The sequence below is a fragment of the Mirounga angustirostris genome, unplaced genomic scaffold, assembly GCF_029215605.1.
Source record: "Mirounga angustirostris isolate CCGP_5_RB_7025 unplaced genomic scaffold, mMirAng1.0.hap1 SCAF_9, whole genome shotgun sequence".
Lineage (NCBI taxonomy): Eukaryota > Metazoa > Chordata > Mammalia > Carnivora > Phocidae > Mirounga > Mirounga angustirostris.
In genome coordinates, this window is record NW_026991717.1 from 140,681,074 (window position 1) to 140,691,496 (window position 10,423).

Here is a 10,423-nt window from a genome sequence, read left to right on the forward strand (position 1 = left end):
TCTCTCTCCTGCAAGTTCTCTCCACAGTCTTGCTCTGGCTGGAGCCTAGCCCTCTATGGCGCCCTGCCTTGCTCCTCAGTTTTACTTCCAGATTACCATCCCTCCCACCTTGCCCAAACCGTACAGCTCCTGGTTGCCACTGTCTGCTAATCCCTAGTTCCTCTTGCTTGTTCCTAAAAGATTTCCACTCCTGGCTCATTGTCACTCACCCTAAACCACTCCTGTCCTAAATCTTGGTGATTTGACTATCCAGAGAGATGACCTCTCCATTCTTTGACCTCCACTCCTCCAATGGTCTTGTCCTCCTCACCTCCTCAGCCGCCCTCCCCATGATCATTCTCTAGCCGTGCGCTGTTTAGTACAGTGGCCAGAAGCCACTTGAAATTGGTCCAAAATGAGATGTGCTGTCAGTGTAAAATACAGATTTCAAAGACTTAGCATAGAAAAACTTTTTAAATATCTCATTAATCATTTTTTGAGTCTCAGTTACTCTTAAGATTTTTAAACTTTTTTCCAGCCTTATTGAGGTATAATGGAGAAGAATTGTATATATTCACAGTGTACAATGTGATGTTTTAATACATGCGTACATTGTGAAGGGATTACTACAATCAAGCTAATTAACATATCCATCACCTCACATAGCTTCGTGTGTGTATGTGTGTGTGATGAATGAGAACATTTAAGATCTACTCTTTAAGGGGCCTCTTGGGGGGGCTCAGTCAGTTAAGCGTCCGACTCTTGATTGTGGTCATGATCTCAGGGTCGTGAGATCAAGCCCCAGATCTGTCCACGCACAGAGTGGAGCCTGCTTAAGATTCTCTCTCTCCCTCTGCCCCTTCCCCACTCTAAAAAAAAAGATTGACTCTTAACAAATTTCAAGTACGCAATATAGGATTCTTAACTATAGTCAAGCTGTACATCAGAGCTCCAGGACGTATTCCTCCTGCATAACCGAAACTTTGTACCCTTTGACAAACATCCATATTTCCTCCACCCCCCAAGTCCCTGGTAACTACCATTCTACTCTCTGCTCCTAGGACTTCAACTTTTCCAGATTCAGCATACAGGCGAGAGCATGCAGTATTCGTTTTTTGCCTGGCTTATTTCACATAGCATAATGTCCTCCAGGTTCATTCATGTTGTCACAAATTAGAGAACCTCCTTCTTTTCCATGGCTGAATAATATTCCATTGTGTATATATATCCCATTTTCTTTATCCATTAATCCTTTGATGGACACTAGTTGATTCAGTACGTTGGCTATTGTGAACATGGAAGTGCAGATCTCTCTTTGAGATTCATTAACTTTAGATATATACCCAAAGTGGGATCGCTGGATCGTATGGTGGTTCTATGTTCAATTTTTTGTGGAACCTCTGTACTGTTCCCACAGTGGTTGCACCAGTTCACACCCTCGCCAGCAAGGTACAAGGGCTGCCTTTTCTCCACATCCTTGCCAAACCTGGTGATCTTTTTGCCTTTTTGGTAATTCTAACTAGGTGAGGTGGGATCTCATTATGGTTTTAATCTGCATTTCCCTGATGATGAGTGATGTTGAGCATTTTCTTATATGCCTGCTATCCATTTGCATGTCTTTCTCTTTTGAGAAATATCTATTCAGGTCCTTTGCCCATTTTTCGTTGGGTTTATATATATATGTTTATATACTGAGCTATTTAAATTCCTTATACATTTTGGATATGAACCCCTATCAGATGTATGGCTTGCAAATATTTCCTCCCATGCTGTAGGTTGTCTCTGCACTCTGTTGATGGCTTTCTTTGCTGTGCAGAAGCTTTTTAGTTTGATGCAATCCCATTTATCTATTTTTGCTTTTGTTGTTTGTGCTTTTAGGGCTAAAAGAACCATTGCCCAAACTAATGTCAAGAAGCTTTTCCCGTATGTCTTCTTCACTAATAATTCTCAAAATTTAATTGCATGTTGGAATGATTATTTCTGGGATGTATGGAGTCAAATAAAATGTGTTTTCAAATTATTTAAATATTTCTTTTTATTTTTTGAATGTGGCTACTAGAGAACTCGTAGCTGCCTGTGTGGCTCACCTTTGCTCCTCCTGTAGTATCTCTGTCAGACCACACTGCCCTGGACCTTGTCATTTTCCCAAACTGTTTCTCCCTCCGTAACCTCAGTTTCCAGCATGCCACCTCTGGACCGCCACCTCTCATTTCTCCAACTCAGGCCACTAGTGCCCTTATGCCAACAACTTCCGAGTTGGCTGAGATCTACAGGTCATCAGTTAGCCTTCCACTTGTTACTGCCACTGTTACTCTACCTTCTGTCTTCACTCCCCTTCTTCCCAGCTGAAATTCCATGGTCTGTCATCATAGCCCTATCTCTTACGTATCTTTAGCTTCCTCATCTCTCTCTCACTATACTGCATGCACCTGGGAAAACCTCTAACCTGGTTAATTATAACTCCATGCCAGCACCTGTTAGGTTGAACAAGGCTGCAAGAAAACTTGCAAACATGTTGACTGGTTTCATTTTAAATCTGCTGTCCTGAACTCAAGTACTTCCTTAATGCAGACTGGCCATCCTACTACATTTACACTCCTTTCTCCTCAAAATCCCAACATTTCCTTCCCCGTTTCAAGACATCACACTCAACTGATGACTTATTTCCTATTTCACTGAGAAAGGGAAGTGAGCCAAGGAGAACAATGACAGGCTCCCCACCACATCTACCCAGCCACCACGCCCCATCATACCCTGGCTGTGCCCTAAACAACGAACCCCTATTTATGAACTAGCTCCCCCCTCTTCAGCAACTTTCCATCACCCCTCATTTTCCCTCTCTATTGGGTAATTCCCATTATTTCCCATTAAAAAAAAAAAAAAACCTCTTGATTTCTCATTCCATTTCCTTCCTCTTTTCAGGAAGGGTCCTTGAAAGCATCAATTCTTGCTCTCTCCAATTCCTCTCTTCCCATTTTCTCTTGAACCCATTTCAGTCAGGCTTCTGCCTCTTACCAGTGCAATGAAACTCTTCAGTGGCTCCTCTAGTTCACTTGGGACAAAAGCTAAAGTCCTTACAATGGCCCACAAGCTCTATATGATCCCTACATGATCTGGTCTCCCATTATCATCACCCCTCAGCAGCCACCATTCTATGGAGCAACCAGGCCAACTATTTTGCAGCCAATGTCAGAAAGAACCTGGAAAACATGTGTGGACCAGAGGACCCCTTCTTTCCGGCTACCAAGAGGACTCAGAAATCCTACATCCCACCCCACACACCCCCACGATCTCCAGCAGAGGAATGGAGGACAGGGGGCTGTAAAAAATCTAATTGGCCATGCATTTCAGTCTAAGAACCAGGAATTTCTCAAAGAACTGTTTGGATTATTGTATTAGACTAAGGTTACTACACTGGACTCTCTTTTTCTCCCCTCCTTATTACCCAGCAGATGGTACCTCTCAAGAAAGATCGTATTAAGTAGGAAAATAAAGAAGCTCTGTTTTCCTTGCACATCTGATGTATTTGAGTGATTTTGTGACCCTGCTACATGCACACATATGCACAGGAAAAAAAGAGATGACAAAATATAGACCAAAATGTTAACAGTGGTTATGGATGAGTGGATTTTATGTTCTTCTTTATATTTTTGTTATTTTCTGACTTGTTTACAATGAGTGTGAACTAATTTTATAATTAGAAGAGTATTTTCAATTTTAAAAGAAGATAGAAACTGTAACTCACAAACAAGATGAAGTAATAGAGACTAGATTTACCCTCTGTCCTGAAACAACCAAAATAAACTGGACCGAACATGTGAAATAAAAGTTCTCAACTCATTGAGACAAACAAAACACAATAATCTTTGAGGATGTGGGAATAAAAGACATGAACCCCACAATTACCTAATCTTACTTCCCTGAGAGGACTTCCAAGCCACAGCAAGGAAAGGGGTACCCGCTAGAATTTGGCAGACTTCTTGAGTTGAGGAGACAGAGTGGAGAGTCTAGGGAGAACAAGATAGCTAGAACTCTTAGGGTGAAATATCAGAAAAGAGAGAGCTGCACAGAGACAGAACCCAGAGATCTGCAGAGTCCCCCTCAAGCATTCAGCAGAGAACTGATTAGCACATGCCCCTGAGAAAACAATCCAAAATGGGGGGCGGGGGGAGAACCATTAGAAAGGATTAGGGGTGACAGTGCCTGGTATTCACATAAGGCTGGCAATAGTATCTGTTCCAACTAACCAGAATGGAAAACTCATAATTCACAAGGCATCAGGGAAAATATTCAAGAAGGCCTTGCCTTGGTAGTGAGAAATAATTAGTCCTGGAATAGAAGCTATTATGTGCCCACCTAACATATCATAAAGCAAGCCCAGAGAAGATCAAACTGTGTCTAAGTAACTTAACTGGATTCCAAAACAAAGTTCAAGAACACTTATAACAATACAAAATATCTAACACTCAACAAATAAAAAGGATAATATCTGGCATCCAATCAAAAATTTCCAAACATGCAAAAAAGCTAGAACACATAAGAAGGAGAATATTTGGGGTGCCTGGGTGACTCAATCAATTAAGCATCCAACTCTTTTTTTTTTTTTAAAGATTTTATTTATTTATTTGAGACAGAGAGAATGAGAGACAGAGAGCATGAAAGGGAGGAGGGTCAGAGGGAGAAGCAGACTCCCTGCCAAGCAGGGAGCCCGATGCGGGACTCGATCCCGGGACTCCAGGATCATGACCTGAGCCGAAGGCAGTCGCTTAACCAACTGAGCCACCCAGGCGCCCAAGCATCCAACTCTTGATTTCAGCTCAGGCTCTGTTCTCAGAGTTGTTAGATTGAGTCCCATGTCAGGCTCTGCATGGAAACTCCTGGATATTCTCTCTCTCCCTTTCCCTCTGCACACCACCCCCCTCTCTCCCTCTGAAGAAGAAGGAGGAGGAGGAGAGGAAGAAGAAGACTACTCAATCAAAATCAACTCAGAACTGAGATAGTTGAGAGAATTAGTACACAAAGATATTAAAATAGTTGCTAAAACCATATTCCATATGTTCTAATGTTACATAGAGACACAGACATAAAAAAACTCAAATCAACTTTTTAGAGATAAAAACTAAAATGTGTGAAATGAAAAGAACACTGGATGAAATTAATGGCAAATTGACATTAAAGAAAAAAGATTAATTAATTCAAAGACAGCAATAGAAACTATCCAAAATAAAACACAAAGAAAAAAAATTAATGAAAAGAACATCAGAAGGTGTGGGGCAACAAGTGGTTTAACATACATATAATTAGAATCCCCAAATGAGAGAAGGCTTCAGAAAAATTTAAAGAAATAATGGCCCCAAATCTGCCAATTTGATGATAACTATAAACCCAAAGATCCAGGAATCTCAACAAATCCAAAGTCCAAGAACAGGATAAAAACTCCATCAAGGCACATCATAATCAAATTGCTCCAAACCAGTAATAAAGAGAAAATCTTAAAAGCAACCAGAGGAAAATAAACACATCATGTACAGAGGAACAAAGATAGAATGGCAGCAGATTTCTCACCAGAACAAATGCATGCAAGAAAGCAATAGTACATCTTTAAATGACTGAAAGAAAAAATCTGCCAACCTAGAAGTCTATGCTGAGCAAAAATAATTTTTTAATGAAAGCAAAATAAAGATAATTTCAGACACACACAAGCTTAAAGAATTTACTAACAGATTTGCACTATAGGACATGTTAAAGGATGCTATTTATATAGAAGGAAAATGATTTCAGGTAAAACTATGGATCTATACAAAGGAATGAAGAGCACTGGAAAGGTTAACTACATGAATTAATACCTAAGATTTTTTCTTATTATTTACAATTCTTTAAATTGTAATTTATTATCTAAACAAAATAAAAATGATGTGTTGTGGGATTTATAACATATGTATGAATAAAAGTATGACAGCAACATAAAGGCCACAAAGAGAGCTATTATTATTATTATAAGGCTCCTATTCCATATGTGAATATACATGACATAACATCACATGGAGGTAAACTGTGATAAGTTATATATGTATACTGTAAAACCTAAAGCAACCACTAAAATAACAAAGGCTTATGGCTAAAACTTCAACAAAGGGGGGGCGCCTAGGAGCTCAATTTGTGAAGTGTCTGACATCAGCACAAGTCATGATCTTGCACTCAGCAAGGAGTCTGCTTGTCCCTCTGCCCTTCCCCCCACTCATACTCTCTCAGAGAAATAAAATCTTGAAAAATAAGTAAATAAATAAATAAAAATTCAACAAAGGTGTTAAAATGGAAACATAAGAAACATAAGAATTACTCAGTTAATACAATAGAAGGCAGAAAAAGAGGAGGAAATATACCCAAAGAACAGGTAGACAAATAGAAAAACACAGCAAGAGCACTGGGTGTTATACCCAACTGGTAGTGTTGAACACTACATCTGAGACTAATGATGTACTATGTGTTGGCTAATTGAATTTAAATTAAAAAAAAGAAAAACATAGCAAGATTATAGACTTAAACCTAACCATATCGATAATCACACTATACGTAAACAGTCTAAACACAAGGCAGAGATGGTCGGATTGGATTAAAAAGCAACACCCAACTATTTGCTGCCTACAAGAAATGCAGTTTAAATACAAAGAAATTCATAGGCTAAAGGTAAAAGGAAGGAAATACACATTCTATGCCAACACTGGTCAAAAGAAAGCTCAAGTGGCTATATTAACATCAAGGTAAATTTCAGAGAAAAAACTATCTCCAGTGATGAAGTAAATCATTTTGTAATGATGAAGGTGCTAGTTCATTAAAAGAACGTAAGAATCCTAAGCACTTTTGAACTTAAAACAGAGCTTGAAAATACAAGAAGCAAAAACTGTTAGAATAGCAAGGAGAAATAGACAAATCCACAATTATGGTTGGAGATTTCAATGACTCTTTTTCAATATTTGATAGAATAAGTGGACAGAAAATCAACAAGAATACATCAGACTTGAGCAACATTGGGGCACCTCGTGGCTCAGTCTATTAAGCATCTGCCTTCAACTCAGGTCATGATCCCAGGGTTCTGGGATCGAGCCCCACATAGGGCTCCCTGCTGAGCGGGGAGTCTGCAAAGAAAAAAAAAAAAAAAAAGACTTGAGCAACATTATCAACCAACTTGGCCTAACTGGCATTTATTGAACATTTCACCCTACGACCAGAAAAGTACACATTCTTTGCAAGTGCACATGGAACATTTATCAGGATAAATCATATTCTTGGCCAGAAAACAAGTATCAATAAGTTTTAAAGGATTCATATGATTCAGAGCATGCTCTCTGGCTACAGTGGAATTAAATGACAAGTCAATAACAGAAAGATAATCTGGAAAATCTCCTGTTATTTGGAAACTAAATACCCTTCTAAATAACTATGGATCAAAGAAGAAGTCAAAGAGGAAAGTACAAAGTTTTCTGAATTGAAGGAAAATGAATACATTCTGTATGGGAATTTGGGGGTGGGGGTTGCCATTTGTTATGCACTGAACTGTGTTCCTCCAAAACTCATATGTTGAAGGCTTGACCCCCAAAGTGACTGTATTTGGAGATGGGGCCTTTATGGAGGTGATCAAGGTTAAACAAGGTCATAAGTGTGGAGCCCTAACCTGACAGGGTGGTGTCCTTCTGAGAAGCGGGAGAAATACCACAGGTCTCTCTCTCTCCACACATGTGGAGGAAAGGCCTTGTGAGGACCCAGCAGGTCACAGGTTGCCGGAAAACCAGGAACAGAGCTCTCCTCAGAAACCAACCCTAAAGCCACCTTGATCTCAGTTGTCTAGCCTCCAGAACTGTGAGAAAATTAATTCTGTTTTTAAGCCACCTGGTCTGTGGTATCTTGTTATGACAGTGAGCTGACAAATACACCATTAAAACAGTACCTGGGGGGAAATTTATAACATTAAACGCCTATACTAGAAAAAAAAAAGAACAATCTCAAATTGATGACCTAAGCATCCACTTTAAGAAACCAAAAAAAGAAGAGCAAGTTTAACCCAGAAGAAAGGAAATAATCATGATTAAAGTGGAAATCATCGAAATAGAAAACAGAAAAGAACAATAGATTAAAATCATTAAAACCAAAAGCGGATTTTTGGAGAAGATCAGGGAAATGAATAAACCTGATCAGGAGAAAAAAAAAAAGACACAAATTACCAAACTCAGGAACAAGACAGGTGATATCACCAAAGACTCTGCAATATTAAAAAGATAGTAAGGCAATATTATGAACGACCTTATACCTGCAAATTAGACAATTCAGATGAAATGCACAAATGCCTGATTGACACAAACCATCCGAGTTCTCTAAAAAAAGAAATTGATAGCCTGAATAGCTTCCTCTGTCATCTGTTTATCTACCTATTCTCCATTCATCATCTTTATCAATTAAAGAAATAGCATCGACAGTGAAAGACCTTCCCTCAGAGAAAACCAGTGAATTCTACACAGGAGGAGATGATACTCATTCTACAAAAACTCCTCCAGAAAACTGAAAAAGAGTGAGTATTTCCCAAATTATATGAAACCAGTATGACCTCAATACGAAAACGAAAGGTATTACCCCCCCAAAAAAAGAAAGAAAAAAAAGAAGAGAGACCAATATTCCTCCCACACATGGACACTGAAACACAAACACAATTGTAGCAGATAGAGTCCAGCCCCCTGTGGAAGAAGACAGCATCTCATGGCCAGGTGGGGCTCATCCCAGGATACAGGGTTACGTTATTGATGCATCTACCTCGGAAATGAGTCTCAAAATCATGATGCTGAGGGAGAGGAAGAGGACATAAAATGAGTACACATTCCATGTATGTAAAATGCTAGGAAATTCTACATAATATATAGAACAAAAGCAGATCAATGGTTGCCTGGGGTAGAGGGACCAGGAGAAGGACAAGGAGGATCCCAAACATGAGGAAACTCTGCAGAGCCACATTTGTTTATCTTGATAATGGTGAAGGCTTCCTAGGCATGTGTCGATGTCAAAACTTAGTGAACCCGGGGTGCATGGCTGGCTCAGTCTGTAGAGGCTGAGACTTTTGATCTCAGGGTCATGAGTTCCAGCCCCACCTGGGTGTGGGAATTACTTAAAAAAAAAAACAACTCAGTAAATTGTGCACTTTAAATATGTGCAGTTTCTTGTGCATCAGTGGATTAAAACTCAATAAAGCTATTTGTAAACATAAAATGAAGAGTCCCACATGAGAACGCTTTCTCCTGTCCAAAACCTGCCTCCGCAGCTATCTGCTCTTGAATGTTGAATCACTGGGCAGGCTGATACTAACAGCCCCCCACCCCGGGATGCCTGCCTTCCACAAGTTCCAAGAGGCTGGGATGGGCCAGGGGGCACCTGGGGCCCAGCTGCAATTTGGTTTAAAAAGCCAGAGTTGAAGAAGAAGAAGAAGAAGAAGAAGAAGAAGAAGAAGAAGAAGAAGAAGAAGAAGAAGAAGAAGAAGAAGAAGAAGAAGAAGAAGAAGAAGAAGAAGAAGAAGAAGAAGGAGGAGGAGGGGGAGGAGGAGGGGGAGGAGGAGGGGGAGGAGGAGGGGGAGGAGGAGGGGGAGGAGGAGGGGGAGGAGGAGGGGGAGGAGGAGGAGGAGGAGGAGGAGGAGAAGAAGAAGAAGAAGAAGAAGAAGAAGAAGAAGAAGAAGAAGAAGAAGAAGAAGAAGAAGAAGAAAGAGGAGGAGGAGAAGAATTTTTTTAAAAAGAGGGGTTCCTGGGTGGCTAAGTCAGTTGAGTGTCAGTCTCCAGCTCAGGTCATGATCTTGGGGTCCTGGGATTGAGCCCCATGTCGGGCTCCCTGCTCAGTGGGGAGTCGGCTTCTCCCTCTGCCTCTGCTCTCCGTGCCCCACTTGCTCGCTTGTGCTTGTGCTCGCTTGCTCTCTCTCTCTCAAAATAAATGAGTAAAAAAATAAAAATAAGATAAAAATAAATTAAAAGCCAGAGTTACTTGTTTCTAAGAGGCCCTAAGCCTGAAGCTGCCCGTGGTTAGGGCCAAACTCTTTTCTCCTTACGCTTTATACATTTTTCTTCTAGAACTCTCAGTGGCTTTGCCCCTCCTCCCAGAGACAGTGATTTTGGCATAACTCCTAAAGAACCGCCACCTGGTTTTTGAAGCTCTTAGCAACTGGGACCAGGGCTCGTCAAACTTGGGTGCCCATTGGCATCAGAGCTGGGGAGGTGGGGTGGGGGGGCGGGTGCTGTTGAATAAAAGCTCTGCAGTGGACGCAGGAATTTGTGTTTGAACAAACTCCTCCCCCCACCAAGAGATTGTTTGTAAATCCCTCACTTGGGACCTGGGTGACCAAACAGCGATCACAGCTGTGCCCCTAAGTACAAGTGGAAATAAGCTACTTTTCCCTGAATTCTCCCACACATGGAGG